Genomic DNA, 7,974 nt, shown 5'->3' with positions numbered 1-7,974 from the left:
TACACTCTGTAATAAGGCACTCTATTGGAATCTCTACTATACTGCAGGAGATTGAGCGTTTCTGAAGTCACTGGTAACATCTCATTAATAAGCCCTTTTTAAGAAAAAAGCATAATCTGTCCATCCCCATCAATACAGGCCAATACGCGTATACATTAAAACATGTTCTCCAGGCCTGGTTTCCAATGCGCTTCCATGGGTCTACTCTGAGTAGGACTATTTTCGTGTTTCTTTATATACATAACGTAAGTTTTGTGTTTTGTTGCCAATTCTAGTTAAACCCTTCAATAAAACGTTCCACAGGAGTCTTTACTATATATTGCAGGAGTCTGAGCGTTTTTGGTAACATAACACAAAAACTCCTTTTTAAGAGAAACGCATGCCAATCTACTGATTTACATTGAAACCCGTTCTCACGGCCTGGTTTCCAATGCATTTCCATGGGTCTACTCTGAGTAGGACTATTTTCGTGTTTCTTTATATACATAACGTAAGTTTTGTGTTTTGTTGCCAATTCTATTTACACTCTGTAATAAGGCACTCTATTGGAATCTCTACTATACTGCAGGAGATTGAGCGTTTTTGAAGTCACTGGTATCATCTCATTAATAAGCCCTTTTTAAGAGAAAAGCATAATCTGTCCATCCCCATCAAAACAGGCCAATACGCGTATACATTGAAACATGTTCTCCAGGCCTGGTTTCCAATGCGTTTCCATGGGTCTACTCTGAGTAGGACTATTTTCCTGTTTCTTTATATACATAACGTAAGTTTTTTGTTTTGTTGCCAATTCTAGTTAAACCCTTCATTAAAACGTTCCGCTTGAGTCTTTACTATATATTGCAGGAGTCTGAGCGTTTTTGGTAACATATCACAAAAAGTCCTTTTTAAGAGAAACGCACGCCACTCTACTGATTTACATTGAAACCCGTTCTCACGGCCTGGTTTCCAATGCATTTCCATGGGTCTACTCTGAGTAGGACTATTTTCGTGTTTCTTTATAAACATCAGGAAAGTTTTTGTTTTGTTGCCAATTCTATTTACACTCTGTAATAAGGCACTCTATTGGAATCTCTACTATACTGCAGGAGATTGAGCGTTTCTGAAGTCACTGGTAACATCTCATTAATAAGCTCTTTTTAAGAAAAAAGCATAATCTGTCCATCCCCATCAAAACAGGCCAATACGCGTATACATTGAAACATGTTCTCCAGGCCTGGTTTCCAATGCGTATCCATGGGTCTACTCTGAGTAGGACTATTTTCGTGTTTCTTTATATACATAACGTAAGTTTTGTGTTTTGTTGCCAATTCTAGTTAAACCCTTCAATAAAACGTTCCACAGGAGTCTTTACTATATATTGCAGGAGTCTGAGTGTTTTTGGTAACATATCACAAAAAGTCCTTTTTAAGAGAAACGCATGCCACTCTACTGATTTACATTGAAACCCGTTCTCACGTCCTGGTTTCCAATGCATTTCCATGGGTCTACTCTGAGTAGGACTATTTTCGTGTTTCTTTATATACATAACGTAAGTTTTGTGTTTTGTTGCCAATTCTATTTACACTCTGTAATAAGGCACTCTATTGGAATCTCTACTATACTGCAGGAGATTGAGCGTTTCTGAAGTCACTGGTAACATCTCATTAATAAGCCCTTTTTAATAGAAAAGCATTATCTGTCCATCCCCATCAAAACAGGCCAATATGCGTATACATTGAAACATGTTCTCCAGGCCTGGTTTCCAATGCGCTTCCATGGGTCTACTCTGAGTAGGACTATTTTCGTGTTTCTTTATATACATAACGTAAGTTTTGTGTTTTGTTGCCAATTCTAGTTAAACCCTTCAATAAAACATTCCACAGGAGTCTTTACTATATATTGCAGTAGTCTGAGCGTTTTTGGTAATATATCACAAAAAGTCCTTTTTAAGAGAAACGCATGCCAATCTACTGATTTACATTGAAACCTGTTCTCACGGCCTGGTTTCCAATGCATTTCCATGGGTCTACTCTGAGTAGGACTATTTTTGTGTTTCTTTATAAACATGAGGAAAGTTTTTGTTTTGTTGCCAATTCTATTTACACTCTGTAATAAGGCACTCTATTGGAATCTCTACTATACTGCAGGAGATTGAGCGTTTCTGAAGTCACTGGTAACATCTCATTAATAAGCCCTTTTTAAGAGAAAAGCATTATCTGTCCATCCCCATCAAAACAGGCCAATACGCATATACTTTGAAACATGTTCTCCAGGCCTGGTTTCCAATGCGCGTCCATGGGTAGGACTGAGTAGGACTATTTTCGTGTTTCTTTATATACATAACGTAAGTTTTGTGTTTTGTTGCCAATTCTAGTTAAAGCCTTCAATAAAATGTTCCACAGGAGTCTTTACTATATATTGCAGGAGTCTGAGCGTTTTTGCTAACATATCACAAAAAGTCCTTTTTAAGAGAAACGCATGCCAATCTACTGATTTACATTGAAACCCGTTCTCACGGCCTGGTTTCCAATGCATTTCCATGGATCTACTCTGAGTAGCACTATTATCTTGTTTCTTTATATACATAACGTAAGTTTTGTGTTTTGTTGCCAATTCTATTTACACTCTGTAATAAGGCACTCTATTGGAATCTCTACTATACTGCAGGAGATTGAGCGTTTCTGAAGTCACTGGTAACATCTCATTAATAAGCCCTTTTTAAGAGAAAAGCATAATCTGTCCATCCCCATCAAAACAGGCCAATATGCGTATACATTGAAACATGTTCTCCAGGCCTGGTTTCCAATGCGCTTCCATGGGTCTACTCTGAGTAGGACTATTTTCGTGTTTCTTTATATACATAACGTAAGTTTTGTGTTTTGTTGCCAATTCTAGTTAAACCCTTCAATAAAACGTTCCACAGGAGTCTTTACTATATATTGCAGGAGTCTGAGCGTTTTTGGTAACATATCACAAAAAGTCCTTTTTAAGAGAAACGCATGCCAATCTACTGATTTACATTGAAACCCGTTCTCACGGCCTGGTTTCCAATGCATTTCCATGGGTCTACTCTGAGTAGGACTATTTTCGTGTTTCTTTATATACATAACGTAAGTTTTGTGTTTTGTTGCCAATTCTATTTACACTCTGTAATAAAGCACTCTATTGGAATCTCTACTATACTGCAGGAGATTGAGCGTTTCTGAAGTCACTGGTAACATCTCATGAATAAGCCCTTTTTAAGAAAAAAGCATAATCTGTCCATCCCCATCAAAACAGGCCAATACGCGTATACATTGAAACATGGTCTCCAGGCCTGGTTTCCAATGCGTTTCCATGGGTCTACTCTGAGTAGGACTATTTTCGTGTTTCTTTATATACATAACGTAAGTTTTGTGTTTTGTTGCCAATTCTAGTTAAACCCTTCAATAAAACGTTCCACAGGAGTCTTTACTATATATTGCAGGAGTCTGAGTGTTTTTGGTAACATATCACAAAAAGTCCTTTTTAAGAGAAACGCATGCCACTCTACTGATTTACATTGAAACCCGTTCTCACGTCCTGGTTTCCAATGCATTTCCATGGGTCTACTCTGAGTAGGACTATTTTCGTGTTTCTTTATATACATAACGTAAGTTTTGTGTTTTGTTGCCAATTCTATTTACACTCTGTAATAAGGCACTCTACTGGAATCTCTACTATACTGAAGGAGATTGAGCGTTTCTGAAGTCACAGGAAACATCTCATTAATAAGCCCATTTTAAGAAAAAAGCAAGTCCTCACTTTACTACTATTGAAGTAGTCTGAGCGTTTTTGGTAACATATCACAAAAAGTCCTTTTTAAGAGAAACGCATGTCAATCTACTGATTTACATTGAACCCCTTCTCATGGCCTGGTTTCCAATGCATTTCCATGGGTCTACTCTGAGTAGGACTATTTTCTTGTTTCTTTATACACATAAAGTAAGTTTTGTGTTTTGTTGCCAATTCTATTTACACTCTGTAATAAGGCACTCTATTGGAATCTCTACTATACTGCAGGAGATTGAGCGTTTCTGAAGTCACTGGTAACATCTCATTAATAAGCCCTTTTTAAGAAAAAAGCATAATCTGTCCATCCCCATCAATACAGGCCAATACGCGTATACATTAAAACATGTTCTCCAGGCCTGGTTTCCAATGCGCTTCCATGGGTCTACTCTGAGTAGGACTATTTTCGTGTTTCTTTATATACATAACGTAAGTTTTGTGTTTTGTTGCCAATTCTAGTTAAACCCTTCAATAAAACGTTCCACAGGAGTCTTTACTATATATTGCAGGAGTCTGAGCGTTTTTGGTAACATAACACAGAAACTCCTTTTTAAGAGAAACGCATGCCAATCTACTGATTTACATTGAAACCCGTTCTCACGGCCTGGTTTCCAATGCATTTCCATGGGTCTACTCTGAGTAGGACTATTTTCGTGTTTCTTTATATACATAACGTAAGTTTTGTGTTTTGTTGCCAATTCTATTTACACTCTGTAATAAGGCACTCTATTGGAATCTCTACTATACTGCAGGAGATTGAGCGTTTTTGAAGTCACTGGTATCATCTCATTAATAAGCCCTTTTTAAGAGAAAAGCATAATCTGTCCATCCCCATCAAAACAGGCCAATACGCGTATACATTGAAACATGTTCTCCAGGCCTGGTTTCCAATGCGTTTCCATGGGTCTACTCTGAGTAGGACTATTTTCCTGTTTCTTTATATACATAACGTAAGTTTTTTGTTTTGTTGCCAATTCTAGTTAAACCCTTCATTAAAACGTTCCGCTTGAGTCTTTACTATATATTGCAGGAGTCTGAGCGTTTTTGGTAACATATCACAAAAAGTCCTTTTTAAGAGAAACGCACGCCACTCTACTGATTTACATTGAAACCCGTTCTCACGGCCTGGTTTCCAATGCATTTCCATGGGTCTACTCTGAGTAGGACTATTTTCGTGTTTCTTTATAAACATCAGGAAAGTTTTTGTTTTGTTGCCAATTCTATTTACACTCTGTAATAAGGCACTCTATTGGAATCTCTACTATACTGCAGGAGATTGAGCGTTTCTGAAGTCACTGGTAACATCTCATGAATAAGCCCTTTTTAAGAAAAAAGCATAATCTGTCCATCCCCATCAAAACAGGCCAATACGCGTATACATTGAAACATGGTCTCCAGGCCTGGTTTCCAATGCGTTTCCATGGGTCTACTCTGAGTAGGACTATTTTCGTGTTTCTTTATATACATAACGTAAGTTTTGTGTTTTGTTGCCAATTCTAGTTAAACCCTTCAATAAAACGTTCCACAGGAGTCTTTACTATATATTGCAGGAGTCTGAGTGTTTTTGGTAACATATCACAAAAAGTCCTTTTTAAGAGAAACGCATGCCACTCTACTGATTTACATTGAAACCCGTTCTCACGTCCTGGTTTCCAATGCATTTCCATGGGTCTACTCTGAGTAGGACTATTTTCGTGTTTCTTTATATACATAACGTAAGTTTTGTGTTTTGTTGCCAATTCTATTTACACTCTGTAATAAGGCACTCTACTGGAATCTCTACTATACTGCAGGAGATTGAGCGTTTCTGAAGTCACTGGAAACATCTCATTAATAAGCCCATTTTAAGAAAAAAGCAAGTCCTCACTTTACTACTATTGAAGTAGTCTGAGCGTTTTTGGTAACATATCACAAAAAGTCCTTTTTAAGAGAAACGCATGTCAATCTACTGATTTACATTGAACCCCTTCTCACGGCCTGGTTTCCAATGCATTTCCATGGGTCTACTCTGAGTAGGACTATTTTCTTGTTTCTTTATACACATAAAGTAAGTTTTGTGTTTTGTTGCCAATTCTATTTACACTCTGTAATAAGGCACTCTATTGGAATCTCTACTATACTGCAGGAGATTGAGCGTTTCTGAAGTCACTGGTAACATCTCATTAATAAGCCCTTTTTAAGAGAAAAGCATTATCTGTCCATCCCCATCAAAATAGACCATTACGCGTATACATTGAAACATGTTCTCCAGGCCTGGTTTCCAATGCGCTTCCATGGGTCTACTCTGAGTAGGACTATTTTCGTGTTTCTTTATATACATAACGTAAGTTTTGTGTTTTGTTGCCAATTCTAGTTAAACCCTTCAATAAAACGTTCCACAGGAGTCTTTACTATATATTGCAGGAGTCTGAGCGTTTTTGGTAACATATCACAAAAAGTCCTTTTTATGAGAAACTCATGCCAATCTACTGATTTACATTGAAACCCGTTCTCACGGCCTTGTTTCCAATGCATTTCCATGGATCTACTCTGAGTAGGACCATTTTCGTGTTTCTTTATAAACATAACGTAAGTTATGTGTTTTGTTGCCAATTCTATTTACACTCTGTAATAAGGCACTCTATTGGAATCTCTACTATACTGTAGGAGATTGAGCGTTTCTGAAGTCACTGGTAACATCTCATTAATAAGCCCTTTTTAAGAGAAAAGAATTATCTGTCCATCCACTTCAAAACAGGCCAAAAGCGCGTATACATTGAAACATGTTCTCCAGGCCTGGTTTCCAATGCGCTTCCATGGGTCTACTCTGAGTAGGACTATTTTCGTGTTTCTTTATATACATAACGTAAGTTTTGTGTTTTGTTGCCAATTCTAGTTAAACCCTTCAATAAAACGTTCCACAGGAGTCTTTACTATATATTGCATTAAACTCAGCGTTTTTGGTAACATATCACAAAAAGTCCTTTTTAAGAGAGACGCATGCCAATCTACTGATTTACATTGAAACCCGTTCTCACGGCCTGGTTTCCAATGCATTTCCATGGGTCTACTCTGAGTAGGACTATTTTCTTGTTTCTTTATATACATAACGTAAGTTTTGTGTTTTGTTGCCAATTCTAGTTAAACCCTTCAATAAAACGTTCCACAGGAGTCTTTACTATATATTGCAGGAGTCTGAGTGTTTTTGGTAACATATCACAAAAAGTCCTTTTTAAGAGAAACGCATGCCACTCTACTGATTTACATTGAAACCCGTTCTCACGTCCTGGTTTCCAATGCATTTCCATGGGTCTACTCTGAGTAGGACTATTTTCGTGTTTCTTTATATACATAACGTAAGTTTTGTGTTTTGTTGCCAATTCTATTTACACTCTGTAATAAGGCACTCTACTGGAATCTCTACTATACTGCAGGAGATTGAGCGTTTCTGAAGTCACTGGAAACATCTCATTAATAAGCCCATTTTAAGAAAAAAGCAAGTCCTCACTTTACTACTATTGAAGTAGTCTGAGCGTTTTTGGTAACATATCACAAAAAGTCCTTTTTAAGAGAAACGCATGTCAATCTACTGATTTACATTGAACCCCTTCTCACGGCCTGGTTTCCAATGAATTTCCATGGGTCTACTCTGAGTAGGACTATTTTCTTGTTTCTTTATACACATAAAGTAAGTTTTGTGTTTTGTTGCCAATTCTATTTACACTCTGTAATAAGGCACTCTATTGGAATCTCTACTATACTGCAGGAGATTGAGCGTTTCTGAAGTCACTGGTAACATCTCATTAATAAGCCCTTTTTAAGAGAAAAGCATTATCTGTCCATCCCCATCAAAATAGACCATTACGCGTATACATTGAAACATGTTCTCCAGGCCTGGTTTCCAATGCGCTTCCATGGGTCTACTCTGAGTAGGACTATTTTCGTGTTTCTTTATATACATAACGTAAGTTTTGTGTTTTGTTGCCAATTCTAGTTAAACCCTTCAATAAAACGTTCCACAGGAGTCTTTACTATATATTGCAGGAGTCTGAGCGTTTTTGGTAACATATCACAAAAAGTCCTTTTTATGAGAAACTCATGCCAATCTACTGATTTACATTGAAACCCGTTCTCACGGCCTTGTTTCCAATGCATTTCCATGGATCTACTCTGAGTAGGACCATTTTCGTGTTTCTTTATAAA

The sequence above is a fragment of the Elgaria multicarinata genome, chromosome 4 (assembly GCF_023053635.1).
Source record: "Elgaria multicarinata webbii isolate HBS135686 ecotype San Diego chromosome 4, rElgMul1.1.pri, whole genome shotgun sequence".
NCBI lineage: Eukaryota > Metazoa > Chordata > Lepidosauria > Squamata > Anguidae > Elgaria > Elgaria multicarinata.
Note: the sequence above shows the minus strand (reverse complement) of the source record.